Source organism: Nelumbo lutea, chromosome 2, assembly GCF_056320005.1.
Source record: "Nelumbo lutea isolate HS-2025 chromosome 2, American lotus-T2T, whole genome shotgun sequence".
NCBI classification, from domain to species: domain Eukaryota; kingdom Viridiplantae; phylum Streptophyta; class Magnoliopsida; order Proteales; family Nelumbonaceae; genus Nelumbo; species Nelumbo lutea.
The window spans coordinates 101,275,475-101,283,283 of NC_142685.1; the positions used below are offsets into that span (position 1 = coordinate 101,275,475).

The window sequence follows — 7,809 nt, forward strand, 5'->3', positions numbered from 1 at the left end:
CATGGATTTCATCTCTTCTTGCATGGCATTGACCCAATGTTGAGAATTAGAATTTTAAAGGGCTTCCCGAAGGGTGATTGGATCATCTTCTGCTAAGCCTACTGAATCTTCTTGTTCTAGGAGGAATACGATATAGTCATTTGGAATCGCACTTCTCCTTTGTCTGTTGGATCTCCTCAATGGCACTTCTTGAGGTTGTTGAGTTTGCTCTATGGAAGGAACTTCATTGTTGTCTTGAACTGGAATCGCTTCATGAACAATGTCAGGAATTGTTGTTTGATCACAGCCGATAATAATATCAAAAAGAGAAATGAATTTCTCTTCTTGCAAGACAACTGTTTCGTCAAAAGAGACGTTCCTTAATTCTTCCCCTCCAAACTCAACATCTTCAAGAAATCTCGCATTTCCCATCACAAAGAGGAAGCGGGTGGTGGGATCATAGAATTTGAACCCTCAAGAATGTTCCGCGTATCCAACAAAGTAACAGCTAACTGTCCTAGAGTCTAATTTCCTTTCATTGGGCCTATAAGGCCTCGTTTCAACTGGACATCCCCAAATGTATAAGTGCCTTATGCTGGGCTTTTTCCCAGTCCACAACTCATACGGGGTTTTAGTTACTGCTTTGTTGGGTACTCTGTTAAAGATATACACTGCAGTTTTTAATGCTTCTCCCCAAAGTAATTTAGGTAAAGAAGAATGACTAATCATGCTCCTTACCATGTCCTTAAGTGTCTTGTTTCGTCTTTCAGCAACACCATTCATAATGGGTGTACCCGGCATGGTGTACTATGGGATGATACCACATTCCTTTAGGAAGTTAGCAAAGGGTCCTGGACATTGCTCTCCTGATCCGTCATATCTATCATAGTATTCCCCGCCACAATCAGATTTGACGGCATTAATTTTCTTACCAAGTTGAAGTTCAACTTCATCTTTATAAGACTTGAAAACGTCCAGGGATTGAGACTTCTCACTTATTAAGTATAGGTACCCGTACCGTGAATAGTTGTCTATGAACGTAATGAAGTACTTCTGGCCATTCCATGCAAGCGTAGGGAATAGCTCACAGATGTCCGTATGTATCCGTTCTAAGACTTTTGTACATCTATTGGCACATAATTTCTTTGTGTTTGTCAATTTTCCCTTAATACACTCAATACAGACTTGGAAGTCCGTTAAATCAAGGGAATCAAGAATTCCGTCTGACACAAGCCTTTGAATTCTTTGTTTAGAGATGTGGCCTAAGCGCTTATGCCATAAGGAAGTAGAATTCTCGGTTAATTTAACTTGCATGCAGGATTGCATTGTGGGAAGCAATAGTTTCTAATATATAAAGACGATCAATTAAAATACCGGTACCAATAACATTTGAATTGAGAGACAAGTTAACTTTATTATTTCCAAAACCACAAAAGTAACCATATTTGTCTAAATAGGAAATAGAAATTAAGTTTCATTTAAATGACGGAGCTACAAACGTCTCAACTAAATTCAAATAACAACTAGTTTTTAAAACCAATATAAAATGTCCTACAGCTTCCACAAGAACTTTATTGCCATTGCCTACATAGATGAATCTTTCAGCATCAGTTGGCGATTGGCTCCAGATGCAACCCTGCATAGACACACTTATGTGAGTAGTAGCGCTAGAATCTATCCACCAAGTATCTATCGGTACAGAAGCTTAATTAGCCTCAGAACAAACTAAAGTGAGAGACATACCCTTCTTTATGCACCAGGCGACGTATTTGGGACACTCTTTCTTCATGTGTCCTCCTTTCTTGTAGAAAAACAGGTAAATCCATCACCTTGCTTCTTCACCTTTTTCTGCGTGGGTGTTCCATTTGTAATATCTTTAGTCCTCTTCTTTTTATTATTCTGAGAGGTTGATGCTAAGTGAGCACTTTCCGTCTTTTCTCTTTGGATTCTTTCTTCTTTGTGCATACATTGAGAAATGAATTCATTAAGAGTCCATTTCTCCTTTTGAGTATTATAACTCACCTTAAATTGACTGAATTGTGCAGGAAGAGAAATGAATGCACGAGAAAATCATCATTTATCTCTAACTTTAGTGCCTTTAGTTTACCTGCAAGATTTGACATTTCCAGTATGTACTCCCTTATATGTCCCTTTTCCCTTGTACCTCATAGAAATTAGAGTAGCTAAAAGGTTTCTTGTCACCGCTTTCTCATTCTTAGCGAAATACTGTTGTATCGCCACAAGGGATTCCTTAGCATTATTGCTCTCAGAAATAAAGCCCCGAAACACTTCCGGTATGGAACGTTTCATAATCATCAGACTCATGCGATTAGAGCGATCCCACTTCTCAACTTTGGCCTCATTGGAATTGTCCTCAGCCGGGATGGGTCGCTCCGTCCTTAACGCAAAGTCTAAATCCATGCAGCCGAGAACGATTTCCACATTCTCTTTCTAGATCTTAAAGTTTGTAACATTCAGCATGGGAATGGCACTGATTTGAGTAGAAACATTATTTGGAGTTGCTGAAACTAAACAGAGAACAAAAACAACATATAATCAATAATAATATAAATTACAAAGGCAAGATACCCAACACAACTTGACATTTAGTGTTTGCACAGAAACATCAATTGTAAATGGTACTCTCAATGCAACAATCAAACATTGATAATAAATCCTGTCAAACAATAGACTTTCTTTGGACTGACTACTATTCACATGGATAATAGCTTTATAATATCAATATTCATCATCGCATGTGTGAACACACAAAATCTTTATATTTCAAATCAAACTAATTTTACACTACAGAGGCTACTTTGGTAACATGCTGCTTCAATCAATTTAATTTGAAAGAAAACAGTATTCATCCAAAAATGTATTCATATCATGCATGACAAAGTAAAAAAAGGTTCAAGGTTACTTTCATGCAAAAGGAGAGAAAAATGGACACATGCAAATTGCTTACGTGCATGCAAATCACGATTCAAAAAAATTATTTTTTTTTGAGTCGGTTCTATAGACGTATTGAATTACTGATGCGAATTCTTGGGTCCAGAGACGCATCGCAACACTGATGCGTCTTTGTTTTCTTTTTTTTGGGTTCCAAAGATGCAACCGATTTGGTTCAAGAGACGCAACACCAATGCGTCTTCCATTTTTTTTTGGTTCCCGAGACGCAACACCGATGCATCTTCCTCTTTTTTTTGGTCGACTGAAACCACATTGAATCATCTCAATGCGTCTTTGTTTTTTTGTTTTTGTTTTTTTTTTTTTTTTTTTTGTTGAAACAGCCTTGCTTCATTGCTGTTCGGAAAGCACACAGAGCCAAATGACTGTATTCTCAATCGAGATGCAACCACAAAGAAATCGATTCAGAGAAAAAAAAAACGGTAATCCTAATAACCCAACATGATATAAGGCTCTAATACTACTTGTAAGAATAAATAAAGGGGAGCAAATCAATCCTTAATCTTGCAGAATCATACCAATACCATTCGACATACAAAGAACAAGAAACCATGTTGCACCCCAAAGAATATCATGCTGCAGTTATCAAGGAGGTTTAAACGTAAATACCTGTATCCATCGCAGTAGTTGAAACCCTTGTGGAATGAGTGATGAATCAATGGTTGGTCGACTGTGGTTTTCCTCAGTTAAATCTTCCTTCTTCCTTAGGTTTTCTCAGCTCTTTGACTCTAATGGGGTAGAGCAAGGAGGGCGGCTAGATGATTTAACATATTGGGAACCATAACCTAGGAGCCTTTATATTTTGACCTAATAGGATCCCATTAAGCCTATATGGGCCAAAATGTGGTATCCACTCATTAAGCCCCATACCCTTTTGTTGAAGTTTACGAGCTTTGCATAAATGAATCGATTTAGCCCACTTACAAGATAGTCCATCAATGCAATTGTTTCACTGAATATGCAAGCCCACTTAACAGAGATTAAAACCTAACATCGCCAGCTTATTTCCTATTTTTTTTTTTTTAATGAATGAAATTGCTATTTTCACTATGTTTTCTGAAGAAAGGCTTATCTTCCAGGATATTGTATATTCTTAAAGCCATTCCGGTTCGTATTTCAAACTGAAAGTGGAAAAGTATAGGAACCCATCAATGCACTCTCTCCTTACCTCAGAAGTGTGGCATATTAACTTTTTCTTTTCCTTGTTCAAAGTTGAATTGAGGAACCAAGATAGATTCCAATTTTCAGAGCTTCAAGAGGCTGGTTTGAGAGGGTAGAAGAGAGAGAGAGAGATAGAGAGAGAGGGGAATCCAAGCCATGCCAAAGCTCTCAAGTCTTCAATCAGAAGAGACACCATTTCAAGGTCACTATTGCCTGCTAGTTGTGCATTGCCAAAGAAGAAAGAGAGAAAGAGAGCAGGTGAGAGCCAATTTAATTACAGTTTCCAAAATTAAATCCTCAAACAACAGAAGAACCACGTGCTTCCCCTACTCCTCTTTCTATAGAGCATTAAACTACTTTTATTACCGCCTACCCAACCACCAGTAACTGCGTAGGAACAAAGATCACGATGACTCTTTTTCCCTTCCAATTGTCTTGTCTGACTTTTGACCCATCCAAGAACTTTTCCATCCAACGTTTCAAAGATCGGTTAACCCGTTTTTTTCTCCTTTTTTATCAATCTTTGTCTTTGTTCTACTGTTCTGTCTCTGCATATCAAGAATTGGGGTTCTGGGTATCTGAAATTCTTGCCATTAAACTCTGTCCTCATTAGTTGTTTGACAGATCACAGGGAGGGTGGAGAAAGAAAGTCAAGAACAACCAAAACCAAAAGTAGAATAACAAGGAACTGATTTCCGAGGAGGGGAAGGAGAAAAAACAACCACCATTGATGTCTGTTGTGTTAGAGATGAGATGGTGGGTGCACGAGTCATGAGAGAAGCTGCCGTTGAGGTGGTGGAGTCATACACACACCCACTAAATGTTAGTTTAAACATTTCACTTGTCAAAATAAAAATAAGTTGTGGTGGTTATGGCCGAGAGTGACAGAAAAACAGAGGAAAGCAGAAGCTACCGTTCGTGTATCCTGAGGTCGGGGAAGATGAACAGTGTTTTTTTTAATTGTAAGAATAGTAATTACAAGTATAATATGGAAATTAAAATATATTATAACGGCGGATTTCAACGAAAAGTTAACAGAAGAGGGTCTTGTGGCAAAACAAAATATAGGGCGGTCTTTGGCATAGACCACATAGTACAAGGGGGTCTTTGTAATTTACCCTATTTTCTTACTGTCTTTGATAATTGATATCATTATTAAACACTAATAAAAAGAAAAAAATAAAAATATTTCTTACTGTTGGAGAAAATTCTCGATGATCATGATCCTGTACTTTGGTTTGAGTTACAATTTGTACTCCCAACTTTCAATTGCCACAATGTAATATCCAAACTTTTAATTTGCGACAATTTAACATCTGGCATTAACTTACCGTTAAGACATAAATACCCATTCATTTTCAATAACCGAGTTTGAATCAATTTGAAAAAGACAAAAATGACCTGTACACTAACCTTTCTTGATAGTGGGAACCACTATTCACTATGTGCTCTCCCGAGCTCACCTTCTTCGCACCACTCAGAATCTTGGTCTCCAATTCTTTCCTCACGAACCTGTATATCGGATAAGTCCTACATTTCATACTTTTGTTGAGTATCGGGAAATCACCATTATCGAATCTCTCCTTGGCTTTGGCTATCTCCTCGCCTAATCTCGCCTTGAGTTCCTCCTAAAAGGCTGGTATCTATTTAATTGTGGAATATCCGTTTTCAGAACTCTCTTCTTCTGTCTTAGGAGATTGATTGAGCGCCTTCTCCACGAGGACCTCCTGCAATTGGAGGAGTAGAGCATAGGATGGGTTGGTGGGATCGTTAAGGTAGTTGGAGAACACAGGCTGCATGGTGTTCAATAACTTGCAAGAGCTCCTTTTCACAGAAACGGGTTTCGAGCAATGATCTGCCCTGAGCTGTGTATAGGATCTTCCTCACAACTTGGTTGGTCGAGGATATGTTTTACTACCTCCCTCATATTCTCCTCTAAATGTCGAAGATCAATCACTTGGCAAAGTGCCATCATGTATGTTGCAGACATGAGCTTTAAGATTTCTATCGCTTCCACGCTCTTCCTGGCCGAGATTAAACCAAACGAGTTCACGTCCTAGTTATGCTGTAGTGCTTTGAATATGAATGGTGACTAGGTTTGCCAGGTATTGAAGCTCCGAGCAATATGCCGCCACGGCGCCATGGCGATCTCCACATCTTTGAACTCGTAGTCTAGTCTCGGGTTGGGTCCGCCGCTCAGATTAGAAGGCACCAATATTGGCACTTTTTGCCACATGGTCCCGGGCCTCAGCCTCGTTAAGAGTAACAGTCACACTAGACTGACGAGCAACCGTGGCCACTTGAGCGAAGATGAGAGTGGTACCCTGGAGATTAACTATCTGGGATTGCTGGAACTGTGACACCATGCGACTACTTCATCACAGTGGGTGCACTGTAGAGCCTCGACGGCCTTTTTCTAGTGTGGTGGATCGGAAACATATGAATCGCCCGCTACAAAGATGGGATTCCTTCCACCTTTTGGAAAGGGCAAGGTGGGAAGGCGACACTGGTCAATGGGGTTGTGGATCACGTTGGCTGCCATTGCTGGAATTTGATCGGAAATATTGGAAGGAGCAGAGGATGGGGTGGCACCGGTGCAGGTAGATGCTCTATATAGTAATCTCAGAACACTAAAATAGAATGAATAAATGAATGTGTTGTGGTTATCAGCACCGACGGGGAGAAGATGGTTCTAAACCATCAGCTTCGTCTAAATCCCCGCTGCAACATGAAGTGGCGGAAAGATTCACCACAAAAGGAAATGAGATTCAGTCACTGCAAGGCCCGTTCGAAAACGCTGTTCGAATAGTGTTCGAACCGGCCTTGCAGTGACTGAAGCCGATCTCCCGAAAGAGGTTGGGGACAACGATGAAAGGAAAAAAGTAAACGTCGGTACTTATTAATTGAAAGTTCAGATATTAAACTGTCACGCTTTAAAGTCTGGATACTAAATTGAAGGTTCTGATAATTGACATCATTTTTAAATACTAATAGAAAGAAAAAAAAATATATCAAATTTGTCTATTGCAGTAACTTCCGATTGACAAGCAAAGAGAAAAAAAACGGGAACAGTGTTTGGTCTTATCTCATCATTCAATTATGAAGAAATTGATCATAAATTACAAAGAAAAGTGACAAATGAATGGATAGACCTTATAACGTACCAGGAGCCGCCTCAAACTATTTCTCAATAGCAGCTCTCACAACATCATTTGCAGCATTTCCAATTTCAGCAGTTGTAGTAGGAGTGTAATTTCTCATATGAGAAACACCATTAGCATTTATAGAAAAACCATAAGAAACAGCTTCATTGGAGTTTTCATATGAATTTCCTCGGTGGCAGCATTCTCAATAGTAGTAGGAGCACCAACAGCCCCATGTGTTGAGGGGACAGGTGTTTGTATAACGGAACTATTTATATTGTTTAAGGATCCATTTGACGTGTCTTCTTAGGAATATTTTTTGGTAGGTCTGATATGGAGAAGATGCATTCAGCTTTTGCATGAAGATTTGAGTAGTCCAAGCACATTTGGTAGACACATGTTTTTTTGCATGAGTAAGACGCAAAAGACGCAAAAAACTTCATTTGAAGTTTTCTGAAATCAGCCCAAAATGGGCCTTTTGCATTTTTTTGGTGATCCATCTTTTGGTAGCTAGATCTTCCATGCGCCAAACGGAAATAGACTGAAAATCGGTCTT

The 7,809-nt window shown here is 39.2% G+C and overlaps 1 long non-coding RNA gene across 1 annotated transcript; it reads right to left on the bottom strand.

The window, feature by feature from the left end:
- Positions 1–1,423: 1,423 nt before the first annotated feature.
- Positions 1,424–6,957, bottom strand: LOC148872350 (uncharacterized). Its single transcript, XR_016108030.1, has 3 exons — positions 5,524–6,957; positions 1,723–2,507; positions 1,424–1,615 (listed from the first exon to the last, which is right to left on the bottom strand). It is a non-coding gene; the product is annotated as an uncharacterized LOC148872350 (long non-coding RNA).
- Between the last annotated feature and the right edge of the window lie 852 nt (positions 6,958–7,809).